At 41.1% G+C, this 22,052-nt stretch overlaps 18 non-coding genes across 18 annotated transcripts; all 18 read right to left on the bottom strand.

Moving 5' to 3' along the window:
* Window positions 1-1,468: 1,468 nt before the first annotated feature.
* TRNAS-AGA (transfer RNA serine (anticodon AGA)) lies at window positions 1,469-1,550 on the bottom strand. Its single transcript has one exon. It is a non-coding gene; the product is annotated as a tRNA-Ser (tRNA).
* A 295-nt stretch (window positions 1,551-1,845) lies between these two features.
* Window positions 1,846-1,917, bottom strand: TRNAH-GUG (transfer RNA histidin (anticodon GUG)). The gene has a single exon. It is a non-coding gene; the product is annotated as a tRNA-His (tRNA).
* Window positions 1,918-3,203: 1,286 nt separating this feature from the next.
* TRNAS-AGA (transfer RNA serine (anticodon AGA)) lies at window positions 3,204-3,285 on the bottom strand. The gene has a single exon. It is a non-coding gene; the product is annotated as a tRNA-Ser (tRNA).
* A 293-nt stretch (window positions 3,286-3,578) lies between these two features.
* Window positions 3,579-3,650, bottom strand: TRNAH-GUG (transfer RNA histidin (anticodon GUG)). Its single transcript has one exon. It is a non-coding gene; the product is annotated as a tRNA-His (tRNA).
* Window positions 3,651-4,936: 1,286 nt separating this feature from the next.
* TRNAS-AGA (transfer RNA serine (anticodon AGA)) lies at window positions 4,937-5,018 on the bottom strand. Its single transcript has one exon. It is a non-coding gene; the product is annotated as a tRNA-Ser (tRNA).
* Window positions 5,019-6,515: 1,497 nt separating this feature from the next.
* Window positions 6,516-6,587, bottom strand: TRNAH-GUG (transfer RNA histidin (anticodon GUG)). Its single transcript has one exon. It is a non-coding gene; the product is annotated as a tRNA-His (tRNA).
* Window positions 6,588-7,868: 1,281 nt separating this feature from the next.
* TRNAS-AGA (transfer RNA serine (anticodon AGA)) lies at window positions 7,869-7,950 on the bottom strand. Its single transcript has one exon. It is a non-coding gene; the product is annotated as a tRNA-Ser (tRNA).
* A 295-nt stretch (window positions 7,951-8,245) lies between these two features.
* On the bottom strand, window positions 8,246-8,317 carry TRNAH-GUG (transfer RNA histidin (anticodon GUG)). The gene has a single exon. It is a non-coding gene; the product is annotated as a tRNA-His (tRNA).
* Window positions 8,318-9,603: 1,286 nt separating this feature from the next.
* TRNAS-AGA (transfer RNA serine (anticodon AGA)) lies at window positions 9,604-9,685 on the bottom strand. The gene has a single exon. It is a non-coding gene; the product is annotated as a tRNA-Ser (tRNA).
* A 1,497-nt stretch (window positions 9,686-11,182) lies between these two features.
* Window positions 11,183-11,254, bottom strand: TRNAH-GUG (transfer RNA histidin (anticodon GUG)). Its single transcript has one exon. It is a non-coding gene; the product is annotated as a tRNA-His (tRNA).
* Window positions 11,255-12,535: 1,281 nt separating this feature from the next.
* Window positions 12,536-12,617, bottom strand: TRNAS-AGA (transfer RNA serine (anticodon AGA)). Its single transcript has one exon. It is a non-coding gene; the product is annotated as a tRNA-Ser (tRNA).
* Window positions 12,618-12,912: 295 nt separating this feature from the next.
* TRNAH-GUG (transfer RNA histidin (anticodon GUG)) lies at window positions 12,913-12,984 on the bottom strand. The gene has a single exon. It is a non-coding gene; the product is annotated as a tRNA-His (tRNA).
* Window positions 12,985-14,270: 1,286 nt separating this feature from the next.
* TRNAS-AGA (transfer RNA serine (anticodon AGA)) lies at window positions 14,271-14,352 on the bottom strand. The gene has a single exon. It is a non-coding gene; the product is annotated as a tRNA-Ser (tRNA).
* Window positions 14,353-15,849: 1,497 nt separating this feature from the next.
* On the bottom strand, window positions 15,850-15,921 carry TRNAH-GUG (transfer RNA histidin (anticodon GUG)). The gene has a single exon. It is a non-coding gene; the product is annotated as a tRNA-His (tRNA).
* Window positions 15,922-17,578: 1,657 nt separating this feature from the next.
* Window positions 17,579-17,650, bottom strand: TRNAH-GUG (transfer RNA histidin (anticodon GUG)). Its single transcript has one exon. It is a non-coding gene; the product is annotated as a tRNA-His (tRNA).
* A 1,286-nt stretch (window positions 17,651-18,936) lies between these two features.
* TRNAS-AGA (transfer RNA serine (anticodon AGA)) lies at window positions 18,937-19,018 on the bottom strand. Its single transcript has one exon. It is a non-coding gene; the product is annotated as a tRNA-Ser (tRNA).
* Window positions 19,019-20,515: 1,497 nt separating this feature from the next.
* On the bottom strand, window positions 20,516-20,587 carry TRNAH-GUG (transfer RNA histidin (anticodon GUG)). The gene has a single exon. It is a non-coding gene; the product is annotated as a tRNA-His (tRNA).
* Window positions 20,588-21,868: 1,281 nt separating this feature from the next.
* Window positions 21,869-21,950, bottom strand: TRNAS-AGA (transfer RNA serine (anticodon AGA)). The gene has a single exon. It is a non-coding gene; the product is annotated as a tRNA-Ser (tRNA).
* Window positions 21,951-22,052: the final 102 nt, after the last annotated feature.

The raw sequence follows: 22,052 nt of genomic DNA, 5'->3' as shown, positions 1-22,052 counted from the left end.
TTTAAATATTTTAAGGGATCTGTTTTTAATAGACATTTTACAAAAACAACTGGTACATTTGGTAATTCTGTAAAAGAAAAACCCAACTGCCGTGACATTGCCAACCACAATGCCGTGACTCGGATTCGAACCGAGGTGGCTGCAGCCACAACGCAGAGTACTAACCACTATACGATCAAGGCGAGCTACTTGGGCTCAACAACATACAGTGACATGGAGAATTTATCATTCGAAACACTCAGGGAACTCCAGTGATAGGCTGAATGTGTTCATTGCTTCCTCATTCCTTATACAAAGGCTTTGTCTCCTCAGTGGTTGATAGGCTGAAACCGTTTCCTGGTTGCCTGCTTGTGAACTGCCAGAAGTCAAAGATCACACATACACTTGTTGGCCTGTGATGGGACACCAATGCAGAGAAACACACCTGGCGCAGATCTTCTATTCTGTCTATTAGACCTGCATCTCCCCTGTACCTCCTCAAGCCATCTGTATGTGAAGCAAGAAAAAGTTAAGGAGCGGTCCATCTATACTTTTATAGGGAGGATGCTGCCGTGAGCTCCTCCCAGCTAATCACACAAACAGCAGTAAAGCAAGATAACTATACAGTTAGGGGGGACTGCATGGTTAGGTTTTTGAGGAATTATTGAAACTGACCTCAGTGACCCATGATCAGAGCTGTGGCTAATGACTGCGCGCCCAGTTATGATGAAGCAAGCACCATGGCTCGTAGGGGCCCCACAACACGCTTTTCTTAGCTCATTGAATTAAAGTATAAACCTCTGCCATGTATGAGTGGTAAAGGCTTGTTAATTTGGTTGCTTTTCCAATTCACGTCTGACAACAAGATGAAGGAACATTGGGGCATCAGAAGCTTTGGAAAGTAGCCACCAACCTCAGAGAAAGAGAGAAAGAGGGAAAAGGCAGTATGAGGTGTGGAGAAAACAGCAGCAGGTACAAGGAGCTCAAATGAGATTAATGGCGCCTAAATAGAGCACATAAAGGAACAGTTACAAATCTAAGAAAAGGGAAAGAAAGACTAGGAAAAAAACACGGAAAGAGCCTGTAGATAAAATTCTCTTCCTGGGACAGCAGGCTAAGAGAAATTACACAGGGAGCAGTTAAGCTTGTAACACGGGGAGAATAGAAAAGAAAATGCAGTTTTATGAAGTGTGTTTGCCTAATCCAGCAAGCACTTTTATTTTATTTTTCTATTTGCTTCTTTTATTGGTAAAGTAAGTTTCAAGTGCATGAATGGTATGACTGAGAGAGCCAGGGTATAATAATTTGAAGTGTTTGCACCAGCGCTAATGTAGGACGAGAGTTATAGCAAAGATATGAAAGGGGTAGCGATAATAAATATGTGAAAGGGCAATAGTGACACCAAAATAAGCCACCTATTTATAAAACTGACATGGAAGAAATTCTAAAGGTTAGCTTCTGAAATTGTAGCCGATGTTAAATAGTTTCTCGTTGTTGGCAGGATTCGAACCTGCGCGGGGAGACCCCAATGGATTTCTAGTCCATCGCCTTAACCACTCGGCCACAACAACTGACTGTAAGTTTTGTGCAAATAATCTGCATGAAAGTTTTCAATGTGTCCCACAGCAAATTCCTGATATCCTGCAATGCACTTTTTAAAAATAATGTTTTTTTCAGAAGGCACATTCTCTCCTAAAAACAAAAATAAGGCTACATCTTATAATCATGTGTGTTTAAATAATTTGTCGTTAGATCGTTTAAATATTTTAAAGGATCTGTTTTTAATAGACATTTTACAAAAACAACTGGTACATTTGGTAATTCTGTAAAAGAAAAACCCAACTGCCGTGACATTGCCAACCACAATGCCGTGACTCGGATTCGAACCGAGGTTGCTGCGGCCACAACGCAGAGTACTAACCACTATACGATCACGGCAAGCTACTTGGGCTCAATAACATACAGTGACATGGAGAATTTATAATTCGGAACACTCAGGGAACTCCAGTGATAGGCTGAATGTGTTCATTGCTTCCTCATTGCTTATACAAAGGCTTTGTCTCCTCAGTGGTTGATAGGCTGAAACCGTTTCCTGGCCGCCTGCTTGTGAACTGCCAGAAGTCAAAGATCACACATACACTTGTGGGCCTGTGATGGGACACCAATGCAGAGAAACACACCTGGCGCAGATCTTCTATTCTGTCTATTAGACCTGCATCTCCCCTGTACCTCCTCAAGCCATCTGTATGTGAAGCAAGAAAAAGTTAAGGAGCGGTCCATCTACACTTTTATAGGGAGGATGCTGCCGTGAGCTCCTCCCAGCTAATCACACAAACAGCAGTAAAGCAAGATAACTACACAGTTAGGGGGGACTGCATGGATAGGTTTTTGAGGAATTATTGAAACTGACCTCAGTGACCCATGATCAGAGCTGTGGCTAATGACTGCGTGCCCAATTATGATGAAGCAAGCACCATGGCTCGTAGGGGCCCCACAACACGCTTTTCTTAGCTCATTGAATTAAAGTATAAACCTCTGCCATGTATGAGTGGTAAAGGCTTGTTAATTTGGTTGCTTTTCCAATTCACGTCTGACAACAAGATGAAGGAACATTGGGGCATCAGAAGCTTTGGAAAGTAGCCACCAACCTCAGAGAAAGAGAGAAAGAGGGAAAAGGCAGTATGAGGTGTGGAGAAAACAGCAGCAGGTACAAGGAGCTCAAATGAGATTAATGGCGCCTAAATAGAGCACGTAAAGGAACAGTTACAAATCTAAGAAAAGGGAAAGAAAGACTAGGAAAAAAACACGGAAAGAGCCTGTAGATAAAATTCTCTTCCTGGGACAGCAGGCTAAGAGAAATTACACAGGGAGCAGTTAAGCTTGTAACACGGGGAGAATAGAAAAGAAAATGCAGTTTTATGAAGTGTGTTTGCCTAATCCAGCAAGCACTTTTGTTTTATTTTTCTATTTGCTTCTTTTATTGGTAAAGTAAGTTTCAAGTGCATGAATGGTATGACTGAGAGAGCCAGGGTATAATAATTTGAAGTGTTTGCACCAGCGCTAATGTAGGACAAGAGTTATAGCAAAGATATGAAAGGGGTAGCGATAATAAATATGTGAAAGGGCAATAGTGACACCAAAATAAGCCACCTATTTATAAAACTGACATGGAAGAAATTCTAAAGGTTAACTTCTGAAATTGTAGCCGATGTTAAAAAGTTTCTCGTTGTTGGCAGAATTCGAACCTGCGCGGGGAGACCCCAATGGATTTCTAGTTCATCGCCTTAACCACTCGGCCACAACAACTGACTGTAAGTTTTGTGCAAATAATCTGCATGAAAGTTTTCAAGGTGTGCCACAGCAAATTCCTGATATCCTGCAATGCACTTTTTAAAAATAGTTTTTTTCAGCAGGCACATTCTCTCCTAAAAACAAAAATAAGGCTACATCTTATAATCATGTGTGTTTAAATAATTTGTCGTTAAATCGTTTAAATATTTTAAAGGATCTGTTTTTAATAGACATTTTACAAAAACAACTGGTACATTTGGTAATTCTGTAAAAGAAAAACCCAACTGCCGTGACATTGCCAACCACAATGCCGTGACTCGGATTCGAACCGAGGTTGCTGCAGCCACAACGCAGAGTACTAACCACTATACGATCACGGCGAGCTACTTGGGCTCAATAACATACAGTGACATGGAGAATTTATAATTCGAAACACTCAGGGAGCTCCAGTGATAGGCTGAATGTGTTCATTGCTTCCTCATTCCTTATACAAAGGCTTTGTCTCCTCAATGGTTGATAGGCTGAAACCGTTTCCTGGTTGCCTGCTTGTGAACTGCCAGAAGTCAAAGATCACACATACACTTGTTGGCCTGTGATGGGACACCAATGCAGAGAAACACACCTGGCGCAGATCTTCTATTCTGTCTATTAGACCTGCATCTCCCCTGTACCTCCTCAAGCCATCTGTATGTGAAGCAAGAAAAAGTTAAGGAGCGGTCCATCTATACTTTTATAGGGAGGATGCTGCCGTGAGCTCCTCCCAGCTAATCACACAAACAGCAGTAAAGCAAGATAACTATACAGTTAGGGGGGACTGCATGGTTAGGTTTTTGAGGAATTATTGAAACTGACCTCAGTGACCCATGATCAGAGCTGTGGCTAATGACTGCGCGCCCAATTATGATGAAGCAAGCACCATGGCTCGTAGGGGCCCCACAACACGCTTTTCTTAGCTCATTGAATTAAAGTATAAACCTCTGCCATGTATGAGTGGTAAAGGCTTGTTAATTTGGTTGCTTTTCCAATTCACGTCTGACAACAAGATGAAGGAACATTGGGGCATCAGAAGCTTTGGAAAGTAGCCACCAACCTCAGAGAAAGAGAGAAAGAGGGAAAAGGCAGTATGAGGTGTGGAGAAAACAGCAGCAGGTACAAGGAGCTCAAATGAGATTAATGGCGCCTAAATAGAGCACATAAAGGAACAGTTACAAATCTAAGAAAAGGGAAAGAAAGACTAGGAAAAAAACACGGAAAGAGCCTGTAGATAAAATTCTCTTCCTGGGACAGCAGGCTAAGAGAAATTACACAGGGAGCAGTTAAGCTTGTAACACGGGGAGAATAGAAAAGAAAATGCAGTTTTATGAAGTGTGTTTGCCTAATCCAGCAAGCACTTTTATTTTATTTTTCTATTTGCTTCTTTTATTGGTAAAGTAAGTTTCAAGTGCATGAATGGTATGACTGAGAGAGCCAGGGTATAATAATTTGAAGTGTTTGCACCAGCGCTAATGTAGGACGAGAGTTATAGCAAAGATATGAAAGGGGTAGCGATAATAAATATGTGAAAGGGCAATAGTGACACCAAAATAAGCCACCTATTTATAAAACTGACATGGAAGAAATTCTAAAGGTTAACTTCTGAAATTGTAGCCGATGTTAAAAAGTTTCTCGTTGTTGGCAGGATTCGAACCTGCGCGGGGAGACCCCAATGGATTTCTAGTCCATCGCCTTAACCACTCGGCCACAACAACTGACTGTAAGGTTTGTGCAAATAATCTGTATGAAAGTTTGCAAGGTGTCCCACAGCAAATTCCTGGTATTCTTCAATGCACTTTTTTAAAATAATGTATTTTTCAGCAGGCACATTCTCTCCTAAAAACAAAAATTGCATGAGTATATCTCTAGTTTGGAAAAGGATAGGCTTTCATGCATACTCTCATGTGGCACTCAAGTTTTTGGGACCCTATTGCACTCTGTTTTCGTGCTGCTTTTAGTCTATGGCCCATATTACAGAAGTCTACCATCTTTGAGTATTTGAGGCTCCTTTGTAAGTGCTTTATCTTTTTTACTTGAAGAGCTATATAATAAAGGGGTCAGGGAAAGGTTGCATTTATGGAAGATAAAAGAAGGCACACTTGTCTCACCAAATGCCGTAGAGAAACCTGATGTTTTACTCATGTTATCCTTAGTTTGTTTTTGTTAGACCTTGCATTCTTAAGGTGGCCTCAACCCTACCTTATTGCTTTTCACCTACGCATTTTGCTGTATCTTTTTGTTGGCCTTAGGACTCTGATCACTTTATTGCTACTAATCAGTGCTGAAGTGAACGTGCTTCTTCCCTAATCATGTGTGTAATTGGAGTATACCTGACTGACAGATTTCATTGACTTGAAAGCCCCTTGTAAAGTGGTATACCATATACCCAGGAACTGATTGTGCCGCCCAAAAAAGTATCATTTCAAACCTGTCTCAAGCCTGCTACTGCAGTGCCTGTGCTGCAGTGTACTGCCACTTCGACTTGCCATTTAAAACTACTTGCCAAGCCTTAAACTCCAATTTTATTACATATAATTAACCAAAAGGTAGGCCCTAGGTAGTCCTAGGGGCATCATGCTATGTAAGTAAAAGGTAAGACATGTACTGTGGTAGTTTGCATGTCCTGGTAGTACAAAACAGTCTATTACATTTTTCACTACTGTGAGGTCTGCCCCTCTCGTAGGTTAGCATTGGGTATTCCCTTATACTTTTTGGGGGGTAATTCCATATCAGAGAGGAGAAGCTTTATTTATTTATTGATAAATCCTATTTACTGGTGAGGTTGGATTTAACTTTACTACTTTATAAATGCCATTTTTAGAGAGTGAGCATTTCTCTGCACTTACTGCTCTATTTGCCTGAAAACCTGTCTCCAATTGACGTCTGGATTGGGCTGCGAGACAGCTACATTTGTGCATTCCCTCTAGACAGCCACAATACAGGTCACTCAACTGCAACTGCATTCATCTGCATTCTGATTGGCATGGGGGAGAGCTCCATTCCCCCACCGCAAATAGGTTCAAGAACGATAATTTATGTCAGTAGGTACAATATAGCTACATCTTATAATCATGTGTGTTAAAATAATTTGTCGTTAGATCGTTTAAATATTTTAAAGGATCTGTTTTTAATAGACATTTTACAAAAACAACTGGTACATTTGGTAATTCTGTAAAAGAAAAACCCAACTGCTGTGACATTGCCAACCACAATGCCGTGACTCGGATTCGAACCGAGGTTGCTGCGGCCACAACGCAGAGTACTAACCACTATACGATCACGGCGAGCTACTTGGGCTCAATAACATACAGTGACATGGAGAATTTATAATTCGGTACACTCAGGGAACTCCTGTGATAGGCTGAATGTGTTAATTGCTTCCTCATTCCTTATACAAAGGCTTTGTCTCCTCAGTGGTTGATAGGCTGAAACTGTTTCCTGGCCTCCTGCTTGTGAACTGCCAGGAGTCAAAGATCACACATACACTTGTGGGCCTGTGATGGGATACCAATGCAGAGAAACACACCTGACGCAGATCTTCTATACTGTCTAGTAGACCTGCATCTCCCCTGTACCTCCTCAAGTCATCTGTATGTGAAGCAAGAAAGAGTTAAGGAGCGGTCCATCTACACTTTTATAGGGAGGATGCTGCCATGAGCTCCTCCCAGCTAATCACACAAACAGCAGTAAAGCAAGATAACTACACAGTTAGGGGGGACTGCATGGTTAGGTTTTTGAGGAATTATTGAAACTGACCTCAGTGACCCATGATCAGAGCTGTGGCTAATGACTGCGTGCCTAATTATGATGAAGCAAGCACCATGGCTCGTAGGGGCCCCACAACACGCTTTTCTTAGCTCAATTAAAGTATAAACCTCTGCCATATATGAGTGGTAAAGGCTTGTTAATTTGGTTGCTTTTCCAATTCACGTCTGACAACAAGATGAAGGAACATTGTGGCATCAGAAGCTTTGGAAAGTAGCCACCAACCTCAGAGAAAGAGAGAAAGAGGGAAAAGGCAGTATGAGGTGTGGAGAAAACAGCAGCAGGTACAAGGAGCTCAAATGAGATTAATGGCGCCTAAATAGAGCACGTAAAGGAACAGTTACAAATCTGAGAAAAAGGAAAGAAAGACTAGGAAAAAAACACGGAAAGAGCCTGTAGATAAAATTCTCTTCCTGGGACAGCAGGCTAAGAGAAATTACACAGGGAGCAGTTAAGCTTGTAACACGGGGAGAATAGAAAAGAAAATGCAGTTTTATGAAGTGTGTTGCCTAATCCAGCAAGCACTTTTGTTTTATTTTTCTATTTGCTTCTTTTATATTTAAAGTAAGTTTCAAGTGCATGAATGGTATGACTGAGAGAGCCAGGGTATAATAATTTGAAGTGTTTGCACCAGCGCTAATGTAGGACGAGAGTTATAGCAAAGATATGAAAGGGGTAGCGATAATAAATATGTGAAAGGGCAATAGTGACACCAAAATAAGCCACCTATTTATAAAACTGACATGGAAGAAATTCTAAAGGTTAGCTTCTGAAATTGTAGCCGATGTTAAAAAGTTTCTCGTTGTTGGCAGGATTCGAACCTGCGCGGGGGGACCCCAATGGATTTCTAGTCCATCGCCTTAACCACTCAGCCACAACAACTGACTGCAAGATTTGTGCAAATAATCTGCATGAAAGTTTTCAAGGTGTGCCACAGCAAATTCCTGATATCCTGCAATGCACTTTTTAAAAATAATGTTTTTATCAGCAGGCACATTCTCTCCTAAAAACAAAAATAAGGCTACATCTTATATTCATGTGTGTTTAAATAATTTGTCGTTAGATCGTTTAAATATTTTAAAGGATCTGTTTTTAATAGACATTTTACAAAAACAACTAGTACATTTGGTAATTCTGTAAAAGAAAAACCCAACTGCCGTGACATTGCCAACCACAATGCCGTGACTCGGATTCGAACCGAGGTTGCTGCAGCCACAACGCAGAGTACTAACCACTATACGATCACGGCGAGCTACTTGGGCTCAATAACATACAGTGACATGGAGAATTTATAATTCTAAACACTCAGGGAACTCCAGTGATAGGCTGAATGTGTTCATTGCTTCCTCATTCCTTATACAAAGGCTTTGTCTCCTCAGTGGTTGATAGGCTGAAACCGTTTCCTGGCCGCCTGCTTGTGAACTGCCAGAAGTCAAAGATCACACATACACTTGTGGGCCTGTGATGGGACACCAATGCAGAGAAACACACCTGGCGCAGATCTTCTATTCTGTCTATTAGACCTGCATCTCCCCTGTACCTCCTCAAGCCATCTGTATGTGAAGCAAGAAAAAGTTAAGGAGTGGTCCATCTACACTTTTATAGGGAGGATGCTGCCGTGAGCTCCTCCCAGCTAATCACACAAACAGCAGTTAAGCAAGATAACTACACAGTTAGGGGGGACTGCATGGTTAGGTTTTTGAGGAATTATTGAAACTGACCTCAGTGACCCATGATCAGAGCTGTGGCTAGTGACTGCGCGCCCAATTATGATGAAGCAAGCACCTTGGCTCGTAGGGGCCCCACAACACGCTTTTCTTAGCTCATTGAATTAAAGTATAAACCTCTGCCATGTATGAGTGGTAAAGGCTTGTTAATTTGGTTGCTTTTCCAATTCACGTCTGACAACAAGATGAAGGAACATTGGGGCATCAGAAGCTTTGGAAAGTAGCCACCAACCTCAGAGAAAGAGAGAAAGAGGGAAAAGGCAGTATGAGGTGTGGAGAAAACAGCAGCAGGTACAAGGAGCTCAAATGAGATTAATGGCGCCTAAATAGAGCACATAAAGGAACAGTTACAAATCTAAGAAAAGGGAAAGAAAGACTAGGAAAAAAACACGGAAAGAGCCTGTAGATAAAATTCTCTTCCTGGGACAGCAGGCTAAGAGAAATTACACAGGGAGCAGTTAAGCTTGTAACACGGGGAGAATAGAAAAGAAAATGCAGTTTTATGAAGTGTGTTTGCCTAATCCAGCAAGCACTTTTATTTTATTTTTCTATTTGCTTCTTTTATTGGTAAAGTAAGTTTCAAGTGCATGAATGGTATGACTGAGAGAGCCAGGGTATAATAATTTGAAGTGTTTGCACCAGCGCTAATGTAGGACGAGAGTTATAGCAAAGATATGAAAGGGGTAGCGATAATAAATATGTGAAAGGGCAATAGTGACACCAAAATAAGCCACCTATTTATAAAACTGACATGGAAGAAATTCTAAAGGTTAACTTCTGAAATTGTAGCCGATGTTAAAAAGTTTCTCGTTGTTGGCAGGATTCGAACCTGCGCGGGAAGAACCCAATGGATTTCTAGTCCATCGCCTTAACCACTCGGCCACAACAACTGACTGTAAGTTTCGTGCAAATAATCTGTATGAAAGTTTGCAAGGTGTCCCACAGCAAATTCCTGGTATTCTTCAATGCACTTTTTTAAAATAATGTATTTTTCAGCAGGCACATTCTCTCCTAAAAACAAAAATTGCATGAGTATATCTCTAGTTTGGAAAAGGATAGGCTTTCATGCATACTCTCATGTGGCACTCAAGTTTTTGGGACCCTATTGCACTCTGTTTTCGTGCTGCTTTTAGTCTATGGCCCATATTACAGAAGTCTACCATCTTTGAGTATTTGAGGCTCCTTTGTAAGTGCTTTATCTTTTTTACTTGAAGAGCTATATAATAAAGGGGTCAGGGAAAGGTTGCATTTATGGAAGATAAAAGAAGGCACACTTGTCTCACCAAATGCCGTAGAGAAACCTGATGTTTTACTCATGTTATCCTTAGTTTGTTTTTGTTAGACCTTGCATTCTTAAGGTGGCCTCAACCCTACCTTATTGCTTTTCACCTACGCATTTTGCTGTATCTTTTTGTTGGCCTTAGGACTCTGATCACTTTATTGCTACTAATCAGTGCTGAAGTGAACGTGCTTCTTCCCTAATCATGTGTGTAATTGGAGTATACCTGACTGACAGATTTCATTGACTTGAAAGCCCCTTGTAAAGTGGTATACCATATACCCAGGAACTGATTGTGCCGCCCAAAAAAGTATCATTTCAAACCTGTCTCAAGCCTGCTACTGCAGTGCCTGTGCTGCAGTGTACTGCCACTTCGACTTGCCATTTAAAACTACTTGCCAAGCCTTAAACTCCAATTTTATTACATATAATTAACCAAAAGGTAGGCCCTAGGTAGTCCTAGGGGCATCATGCTATGTAAGTAAAAGGTAAGACATGTACTGTGGTAGTTTGCATGTCCTGGTAGTACAAAACAGTCTATTACATTTTTCACTACTGTGAGGTCTGCCCCTCTCGTAGGTTAGCATTGGGTATTCCCTTATACTTTTTGGGGGGTAATTCCATATCAGAGAGGAGAAGCTTTATTTATTTATTGATAAATCCTATTTACTGGTGAGGTTGGATTTAACTTTACTACTTTATAAATGCCATTTTTAGAGAGTGAGCATTTCTCTGCACTTACTGCTCTATTTGCCTGAAAACCTGTCTCCAATTGACGTCTGGATTGGGCTGCGAGACAGCTACATTTGTGCATTCCCTCTAGACAGCCACAATACAGGTCACTCAACTGCAACTGCATTCATCTGCATTCTGATTGGCATGGGGGAGAGCTCCATTCCCCCACCGCAAATAGGTTCAAGAACGATAATTTATGTCAGTAGGTACAATATAGCTACATCTTATAATCATGTGTGTTAAAATAATTTGTCGTTAGATCGTTTAAATATTTTAAAGGATCTGTTTTTAATAGACATTTTACAAAAACAACTGGTACATTTGGTAATTCTGTAAAAGAAAAACCCAACTGCTGTGACATTGCCAACCACAATGCCGTGACTCGGATTCGAACCGAGGTTGCTGCGGCCACAACGCAGAGTACTAACCACTATACGATCACGGCGAGCTACTTGGGCTCAATAACATACAGTGACATGGAGAATTTATAATTCGGTACACTCAGGGAACTCCTGTGATAGGCTGAATGTGTTAATTGCTTCCTCATTCCTTATACAAAGGCTTTGTCTCCTCAGTGGTTGATAGGCTGAAACTGTTTCCTGGCCTCCTGCTTGTGAACTGCCAGGAGTCAAAGATCACACATACACTTGTGGGCCTGTGATGGGATACCAATGCAGAGAAACACACCTGACGCAGATCTTCTATACTGTCTAGTAGACCTGCATCTCCCCTGTACCTCCTCAAGTCATCTGTATGTGAAGCAAGAAAGAGTTAAGGAGCGGTCCATCTACACTTTTATAGGGAGGATGCTGCCATGAGCTCCTCCCAGCTAATCACACAAACAGCAGTAAAGCAAGATAACTACACAGTTAGGGGGGACTGCATGGTTAGGTTTTTGAGGAATTATTGAAACTGACCTCAGTGACCCATGATCAGAGCTGTGGCTAATGACTGCGTGCCTAATTATGATGAAGCAAGCACCATGGCTCGTAGGGGCCCCACAACACGCTTTTCTTAGCTCAATTAAAGTATAAACCTCTGCCATATATGAGTGGTAAAGGCTTGTTAATTTGGTTGCTTTTCCAATTCACGTCTGACAACAAGATGAAGGAACATTGTGGCATCAGAAGCTTTGGAAAGTAGCCACCAACCTCAGAGAAAGAGAGAAAGAGGGAAAAGGCAGTATGAGGTGTGGAGAAAACAGCAGCAGGTACAAGGAGCTCAAATGAGATTAATGGCGCCTAAATAGAGCACGTAAAGGAACAGTTACAAATCTGAGAAAAAGGAAAGAAAGACTAGGAAAAAAACACGGAAAGAGCCTGTAGATAAAATTCTCTTCCTGGGACAGCAGGCTAAGAGAAATTACACAGGGAGCAGTTAAGCTTGTAACACGGGGAGAATAGAAAAGAAAATGCAGTTTTATGAAGTGTGTTGCCTAATCCAGCAAGCACTTTTGTTTTATTTTTCTATTTGCTTCTTTTATATTTAAAGTAAGTTTCAAGTGCATGAATGGTATGACTGAGAGAGCCAGGGTATAATAATTTGAAGTGTTTGCACCAGCGCTAATGTAGGACGAGAGTTATAGCAAAGATATGAAAGGGGTAGCGATAATAAATATGTGAAAGGGCAATAGTGACACCAAAATAAGCCACCTATTTATAAAACTGACATGGAAGAAATTCTAAAGGTTAGCTTCTGAAATTGTAGCCGATGTTAAAAAGTTTCTCGTTGTTGGCAGGATTCGAACCTGCGCGGGGGGACCCCAATGGATTTCTAGTCCATCGCCTTAACCACTCAGCCACAACAACTGACTGCAAGATTTGTGCAAATAATCTGCATGAAAGTTTTCAAGGTGTGCCACAGCAAATTCCTGATATCCTGCAATGCACTTTTTAAAAATAATGTTTTTTTCAGCAGGCACATTCTCTCCTAAAAACAAAAATAAGGCTACATCTTATAATCATGTGTGTTTAAATAATTTGTCGTTAGATCGTTTAAATATTTTAAAGGATCTGTTTTTAATAGACATTTTACAAAAACAACTAGTACATTTGGTAATTCTGTAAAAGAAAAACCCAACTGCCGTGACATTGCCAACCACAATGCCGTGACTCGGATTCGAACCGAGGTTGCTGCAGCCACAACGCAGAGTACTAACCACTATACGATCACGGCGAGCTACTTGGGCTCAATAACATACAGTGACATGGAGAATTTATAATTCTAAACACTCAGGGAACTCCAGTGATAGGCTGAATGTGTTCATTGCTTCCTCATTCCTTATACAAAGGCTTTGTCTCCTCAGTGGTTGATAGGCTGAAACCGTTTCCTGGCCGCCTGCTTGTGAACTGCCAGAAGTCAAAGATCACACATACACTTGTGGGCCTGTGATGGGACACCAATGCAGAGAAACACACCTGGCGCAGATCTTCTATTCTGTCTATTAGACCTGCATCTCCCCTGTACCTCCTCAAGCCATCTGTATGTGAAGCAAGAAAAAGTTAAGGAGTGGTCCATCTACACTTTTATAGGGAGGATGCTGCCGTGAGCTCCTCCCAGCTAATCACACAAACAGCAGTTAAGCAAGATAACTACACAGTTAGGGGGGAGTGCATGGTTAGGTTTTTGAGGAATTATTGAAACTGACCTCAGTGACCCATGATCAGAGCTGTGGCTAGTGACTGCGCGCCCAATTATGATGAAGCAAGCACCTTGGCTCGTAGGGGCCCCACAACACGCTTTTCTTAGCTCATTGAATTAAAGTATAAACCTCTGCCATGTATGAGTGGTAAAGGCTTGTTAATTTGGTTGCTTTTCCAATTCACGTCTGACAACAAGATGAAGGAACATTGGGGCATCAGAAGCTTTGGAAAGTAGCCACCAACCTCAGAGAAAGAGAGAAAGAGGGAAAAGGCAGTATGAGGTGTGGAGAAAACAGCAGCAGGTACAAGGAGCTCAAATGAGATTAATGGCGCCTAAATAGAGCACATAAAGGAACAGTTACAAATCTAAGAAAAGGGAAAGAAAGACTAGGAAAAAAACACGGAAAGAGCCTGTAGATAAAATTCTCTTCCTGGGACAGCAGGCTAAGAGAAATTACACAGGGAGCAGTTAAGCTTGTAACACGGGGAGAATAGAAAAGAAAATGCAGTTTTATGAAGTGTGTTTGCCTAATCCAGCAAGCACTTTTGTTTTATTTTTCTATTTGCTTCTTTTATTGGTAAAGTAAGTTTCAAGTGCATGAATGGTATGACTGAGAGAGCCAGGGTATAATAATTTGAAGTGTTTGCACCAGCGCTAATGTAGGACGAGAGTTATAGCAAAGATATGAAAGGGGGAGCGATAATAAATATGTGAAAGGGCAATAGTGACACCAAAATAAGCCACCTATTTATAAAACTGACATGGAAGAAATTCTAAAGGTTAACTTCTGAAATTGTAGCCGATGTTAAAAAGTTTCTCATTGTTGGCAGGATTCGAACCTGCAAGGGGAAACCCCAATGGATTTCTAGTCCATCGCCTTAACCACTCGGCCACAACAACTGACTGTAAGTATTGTGCAAATAATCTGTATGAAAGTTTTCAAGCTGTCCCAAAGCAAATTCCTGGTATTCTGCAATGCACTTTTTTAAAATAATGTATTTTTCAGCAGGCACATTCTCTCCTAAAAACAAAAATTGCATGAGTATATCTCTAGGTTGGAAAAGGATAGGCTTTCATGCATACTCTCATGTGGCACTCAAGTTTTTGGGACCCTATTGCACTCTGTTTTCGTGCTGCTTTTAGTCTATGGCCCATATTACAGAAGTCTACCATCTTTGAGTATTTGAGGCTCCTTTGTAAGTGATTTATCTTTTTTACTTGAAGAGCTATATAATAAAGGGGTCAGGGAAAGATTGCATTCATGGAAGATAAAAGAAGGCACACTTGTCTCACCAAATGCCGTAGAGAAACCTGATGTTTTACTCATGTTATCCTTAGTTTGTTTTTGTTAGACCTTGCATTCTTAAGGTGGCCTCAACCCTACCTTATTGCTTTTCACCTACGCATTTTGCTGTATCTTTTTGTTGGCCTTAGGACTCTGATCACTTTATTGCTACTAATCAGTGCTGAAGTGAACGTGCTTCTTCCCAAATCATGTGTGTAATTGGAGTATACCTGACTGACAGATTTCATTGACTTGAAAGCCCCTTGTAAAGTGGTATACCATATACCCAGGAACTGATTGTGCCGCCCAAAAAAGTATCATTTCAAACCTGTCTCAAGCCTGCTACTGCAGTGCCTGTGCTGCAGTGTACTGCCACTTCGACTTGCCATTTAAAACTACTTGCCAAGCCTTAAACTCCAATTTTATTACATATAATTAACCAAAAGGTAGGCCCTAGGTAGTCCTAGGGGCATCATGCTATGTAAGTAAAAGGTAAGACATGTACTGTGGTAGTTTGCATGTCCTGGTAGTACAAAACAGTCTATTACATTTTTCACTACTGTGAGGTCTGCCCCTCTCGTAGGTTAGCATTGGGTATTCCCTTATACTTTTTGGGGGGTAATTCCATATCAGAGAGGAGAAGCTTTATTTATTTATTGATAAATCCTATTTACTGGTGAGGTTGGATTTAACTTTACTACTTTATAAATGCCATTTTTAGAGAGTGAGCATTTCTCTGCACTTACTGCTCTATTTGCCTGAAAACCTGTCTCCAATTGACGTCTGGATTGGGCTGCGAGACAGCTACATTTGTGCATTCCCTCTAGACAGCCACAATACAGGTCACTCAACTGCAACTGCATTCATCTGCATTCTGATTGGCATGGGGGAGAGCTCCATTCCCCCACCGCAAATAGGTTCAAGAACGATAATTTATGTCAGTAGGTACAATATAGCTACATCTTATAATCATGTGTGTTAAAATAATTTGTCGTTAGATCGTTTAAATATTTTAAAGGATCTGTTTTTAATAGACATTTTACAAAAACAACTGGTACATTTGGTAATTCTGTAAAAGAAAAACCCAACTGCTGTGACATTGCCAACCACAATGCCGTGACTCGGATTCGAACCGAGGTTGCTGCGGCCACAACGCAGAGTACTAACCACTATACGATCACGGCGAGCTACTTGGGCTCAATAACATACAGTGACATGGAGAATTTATAATTCGGTACACTCAGGGAACTCCTGTGATAGGCTGAATGTGTTAATTGCTTCCTCATTCCTTATACAAAGGCTTTGTCTCCTCAGTGGTTGATAGGCTGAACCTGTTTCCTGGCCTCCTGCTTGTGAACTGCCAGGAGTCAAAGATCACACATACACTTGTGGGCCTGTGATGGGATACCAATGCAGAGAAACACACCTGACGCAGATCTTCTATACTGTCTAGTAGACCTGCATCTCCCCTGTACCTCCTCAAGTCATCTGTATGTGAAGCAAGAAAGAGTTAAGGAGCGGTCCATCTACACTTTTATAGGGAGGATGCTGCCATGAGCTCCTCCCAGCTAATCACACAAACAGCAGTAAAGCAAGATAACTACACAGTTAGGGGGGACTGCATGGTTAGGTTTTTGAGGAATTATTGAAACTGACCTCAGTGACCCATGATCAGAGCTGTGGCTAATGACTGCGTGCCTAATTATGATGAAGCAAGCACCATGGCTCGTAGGGGCCCCACAACACGCTTTTCTTAGCTCAATTAAAGTATAAACCTCTGCCATATATGAGTGGTAAAGGCTTGTTAATTTGGTTGCTTTTCCAATTCACGTCTGACAACAAGATGAAGGAACATTGTGGCATCAGAAGCTTTGGAAAGTAGCCACCAACCTCAGAGAAAGAGAGAAAGAGGGAAAAGGCAGTATGAGGTGTGGAGAAAACAGCAGCAGGTACAAGGAGCTCAAATGAGATTAATGGCGCCTAAATAGAGCACGTAAAGGAACAGTTACAAATCTGAGAAAAAGGAAAGAAAGACTAGGAAAAAAACACGGAAAGAGCCTGTAGATAAAATTCTCTTCCTGGGACAGCAGGCTAAGAGAAATTACACAGGGAGCAGTTAAGCTTGTAACACGGGGAGAATAGAAAAGAAAATGCAGTTTTATGAAGTGTGTTGCCTAATCCAGCAAGCACTTTTGTTTTATTTTTCTATTTGCTTCTTTTATATTTAAAGTAAGTTTCAAGTGCATGAATGGTATGACTGAGAGAGCCAGGGTATAATAATTTGAAGTGTTTGCACCAGCGCTAATGTAGGACGAGAGTTATAGCAAAGATATGAAAGGGGTAGCGATAATAAATATGTGAAAGGGCAATAGTGACACCAAAATAAGCCACCTATTTATAAAACTGACATGGAAGAAATTCTAAAGGTTAGCTTCTGAAATTGTAGCCGATGTTAAAAAGTTTCTCGTTGTTGGCAGGATTCAACCTGCGCGGTGGGACCCCAATGGATTTCTAGTCCATCGCCTTAACCACTCAGCCACAACAACTGACTGCAAGATTTGTGCAAATAATCTGCATGAAAGTTTTCAAGGTGTGCCACAGCAAATTCCTGATATCCTGCAATGCACTTTTTAAAAATAATGTTTTTTTCAGCAGGCACATTCTCTCCTAAAAACAAAAATAAGGCTACATCTTATAATCATGTGTGTTTAAATAATTTGTCGTTAGATCGTTTAAATATTTTAAAGGATCTGTTTTTAATAGACATTTTACAAAAACAACTAGTACATTTGGTAATTCTGTAAAAGAAAAACCCAACTGCCGTGACATTGCCAACCACAATGCCGTGACTCGGATTCGAACCGAGGTTGCTGCAGCCACAACGCAGAGTACTAACCACTATACGATCACGGCGAGCTACTTGGGCTCAATAACATACAGTGACATGGAGAATTTATAATTCTAAACACTCAGGGAACTCCAGTGATAGGCTGAATGTGTTCATTGCTTCCTCATTCCTTATACAAAGGCTTTGTCTCCTCAGTGGTTGATAGGCTGAAACCGTTTCCTGGCCGCCTGCTTGTGAACTGCCAGAAGTCAAAGATCACACATACACTTGTGGGCCTGTGATGGGACACCAATGCAGAGAAACACACCTGGCGCAGATCTTCTATTCTGTCTATTAGACCTGCATCTCCCCTGTACCTCCTCAAGCCATCTGTATGTGAAGCAAGAAAAAGTTAAGGAGTGGTCCATCTACACTTTTATAGGGAGGATGCTGCCGTGAGCTCCTCCCAGCTAATCACACAAACAGCAGTTAAGCAAGATAACTACACAGTTAGGGGGGAGTGCATGGTTAGGTTTTTGAGGAATTATTGAAACTGACCTCAGTGACCCATGATCAGAGCTGTGGCTAGTGACTGCGCGCCCAATTATGATGAAGCAAGCACCTTGGCTCGTAGGGGCCCCACAACACGCTTTTCTTAGCTCATTGAATTAAAGTATAAACCTCTGCCATGTATGAGTGGTAAAGGCTTGTTAATTTGGTTGCTTTTCCAATTCACGTCTGACAACAAGATGAAGGAACATTGGGGCATCAGAAGCTTTGGAAAGTAGCCACCAACCTCAGAGAAAGAGAGAAAGAGGGAAAAGGCAGTATGAGGTGTGGAGAAAACAGCAGCAGGTACAAGGAGCTCAAATGAGATTAATGGCGCCTAAATAGAGCACATAAAGGAACAGTTACAAATCTAAGAAAAGGGAAAGAAAGACTAGGAAAAAAACACGGAAAGAGCCTGTAGATAAAATTCTCTTCCTGGGACAGCAGGCTAAGAGAAATTACACAGGGAGCAGTTAAGCTTGTAACACGGGGAGAATAGAAAAGAAAATGCAGTTTTATGAAGTGTGTTTGCCTAATCCAGCAAGCACTTTTGTTTTTTTTTTCTATTTGCTTCTTTTATTGGTAAAGTAAGTTTCAAGTGCATGAATGGTATGACTGAGAGAGCCAGGGTATAATAATTTGAAGTGTTTGCACCAGCGCTAATGTAGGACGAGAGTTATAGCAAAGATATGAAAGGGGGAGCGATAATAAATATGTGAAAGGGCAATAGTGACACCAAAATAAGCCACCTATTTATAAAACTGACATGGAAGAAATTCTAAAGGTTAACTTCTGAAATTGTAGCCGATGTTAAAAAGTTTCTCATTGTTGGCAGGATTCGAACCTGCAAGGGGAAACCCCAATGGATTTCTAGTCCATCGCCTTAACCACTCGGCCACAACAACTGACTGTAAGTATTGTGCAAATAATCTGTATGAAAGTTTTCAAGGTGTCCCAAAGCAAATTCCTGGTATTCTGCAATGCACTTTTTTAAAATAATGTATTTTTCAGCAGGCACATTCTCTCCTAAAAACAAAAATTGCATGAGTATATCTCTAGGTTGGAAAAGGATAGGCTTTCATGCATACTCTCATGTGGCACTCAAGTTTTTGGGACCCTATTGCACTCTGTTTTCGTGCTGCTTTTAGTCTATGGCCCATATTACAGAAGTCTACCATCTTTGAGTATTTGAGGCTCCTTTGTAAGTGATTTATCTTTTTTACTTGAAGAGCTATATAATAAAGGGGTCAGGGAAAGATTGCATTCATGGAAGATAAAAGAAGGCACACTTGTCTCACCAAATGCCGTAGAGAAACCTGATGTTTTACTCATGTTATCCTTAGTTTGTTTTTGTTAGACCTTGCATTCTTAAGGTGGCCTCAACCCTACCTTATTGCTTTTCACCTACGCATTTTGCTGTATCTTTTTGTTGGCCTTAGGACTCTGATCACTTTATTGCTACTAATCAGTGCTGAAGTGAACGTGCTTCTTCCCAAATCATGTGTGTAATTGGAGTATACCTGACTGACAGATTTCATTGACTTGAAAGCCCCTTGTAAAGTGGTATACCATATACCCAGGAACTGATTGTGCCGCCCAAAAAAGTATCATTTCAAACCTGTCTCAAGCCTGCTACTGCAGTGCCTGTGCTGCAGTGTACTGCCACTTCGACTTGCCATTTAAAACTACTTGCCAAGCCTTAAACTCCAATTTTATTACATATAATTAACCAAAAGGTAGGCCCTAGGTAGTCCTAGGGGCATCATGCTATGTAAGTAAAAGGTAAGACATGTACTGTGGTAGTTTGCATGTCCTGGTAGTACAAAACAGTCTATTACATTTTTCACTACTGTGAGGTCTGCCCCTCTCGTAGGTTAGCATTGGGTATTCCCTTATACTTTTTGGGGGGTAATTCCATATCAGAGAGGAGAAGCTTTATTTATTTATTGATAAATCCTATTTACTGGTGAGGTTGGATTTAACTTTACTACTTTATAAATGCCATTTTTAGAGAGTGAGCATTTCTCTGCACTTACTGCTCTATTTGCCTGAAAACCTGTCTCCAATTGACGTCTGGATTGGGCTGCGAGACAGCTACATTTGTGCATTCCCTCTAGACAGCCACAATACTGGTCACTCAACTGCAACTGCATTCATCTGCATTCTGATTGGCATGGGGGAGAGCTCCATTCCCCCACCGCAAATAGGTTCAAGAACGATAATTTATGTCAGTAGGTACAATATAGCTACATCTTATAATCATGTGTGTTAAAATAATTTGTCGTTAGATCGTTTAAATATTTTAAAGGATCTGTTTTTAATAGACATTTTACAAAAACAACTGGTACATTTGGTAATTCTGTAAAAGAAAAACCCAACTGCCGTGACATTGCCAACCACAATGCCGTGACTCGGATTCGAACCGAGGTTGCTGCGGCCACAACGCAGAGTACTAACCACTATACGATCACGGCGAGCTACTTGGGCTCAATAACATACAGTGACATGGAGAATTTATAATTCGGTACACTCAGGGAACTCCTGTGATAGGCTGAATGTGTTAATTGCTTCCTCATTCCTTATACAAAGGCTTTGTCTCCTCAGTGGTTGATAGGCTGAAACTGTTTCCTGGCCGCCTGCTTGTGAACTGCCAGGAGTCAAAGATCACACATACACTTGTGGGCCTGTGATGGGACACCAATGCAGAGAAACACACCTGACGCAGATCTTCTATACTGTCTAGTAGACCTGCATCTCCCCTGTACCTCCTCAAGCCATCTGTATGTGAAGCAAGAAAGAGTTAAGGAGCGGTCCATCTACACTTTTATAGGGAGGATGCTGCCATGAGCTCCTCCCAGCTAATCACACAAACAGCAGTAAAGCAAGATAACTACACAGTTAGGGGGGACTGCATGGTTAGGTTTTTGAGGAATTATTGAAACTGACCTCAGTGACCCATGATCAGAGCTGTGGCTAATGACTGCGTGCCTAATTATGATGAAGCAAGCACCATGGCTCGTAGGGGCCCCACAACACGCTTTTCTTAGCTCAATTAAAGTATAAACCTCTGCCATATATGAGTGGTAAAGGCTTGTTAATTTGGTTGCTTTTCCAATTCACGTCTGACAACAAGATGAAGGAACATTGGGGCATCAGAAGCTTTGGAAAGTAGCCACCAACCTCAGAGAAAGAGAGAAAGAGGGAAAAGGCAGTATGAGGTGTGGAGAAAACAGCAGCAGGTACAAGGAGCTCAAATGAGATTAATGGCGCCTAAATAGAGCACGTAAAGGAACAGTTACAAATCTAAGAAAAGGGAAAGAAATACTAGGAAAAAAACACGGAAAGAGCCTGTAGATAAAATTCTCTTCCTGGGACAGCAGGCTAAGAGAAATTACACAGGGAGCAGTTAAGCTTGTAACACGGGGAGAATAGAAAAGAAAATGCAGTTTTATGAAGTGTGTTGCCTAATCCAGCAAGCACTTTTGTTTTATTTTTCTATTTGCTTCTTTTATTGGTAAAGTAAGTTTCAAGTGCATGAATGGTATGACTGAGAGAGCCAGGGTATAATAATTTGAAGTGTTTGCACCAGCGCTAATGTAGGACGAGAGTTATAGCAAAGATATGAAAGGGGTAGCGATAATAAATATGTGAAAGGGCAATAGTGACACCAAAATAAGCCACCTATTTATAAAACTGACATGGAAGAAATTCTAAAGGTTAGCTTCTGAAATTGTAGCCGATGTTAAAATGTTTCTCGTTGTTGGCAGGATTCGAACCTGTGCGGGGGGACCCCAATGGATTTCTAGACCATCGCCTTAACCACTCAGCCACAACAACTGACTGCAAGTTTTGTGCAAATAATCTGTATGAAAGTTTTCAAGGTGTCCCACAGAAAATTCCTGATATCCTGCAATGCACTTTTTAAAAATAATGTTTTTT

Source organism: Lissotriton helveticus, chromosome 12 (genome assembly GCF_964261635.1).
Source record: "Lissotriton helveticus chromosome 12, aLisHel1.1, whole genome shotgun sequence".
Classification (NCBI taxonomy): Eukaryota; Metazoa; Chordata; class Amphibia; order Caudata; family Salamandridae; genus Lissotriton; species Lissotriton helveticus.
Note: the sequence above shows the minus strand (reverse complement) of the source record. Positions and strands in the feature narration are given on the sequence as shown.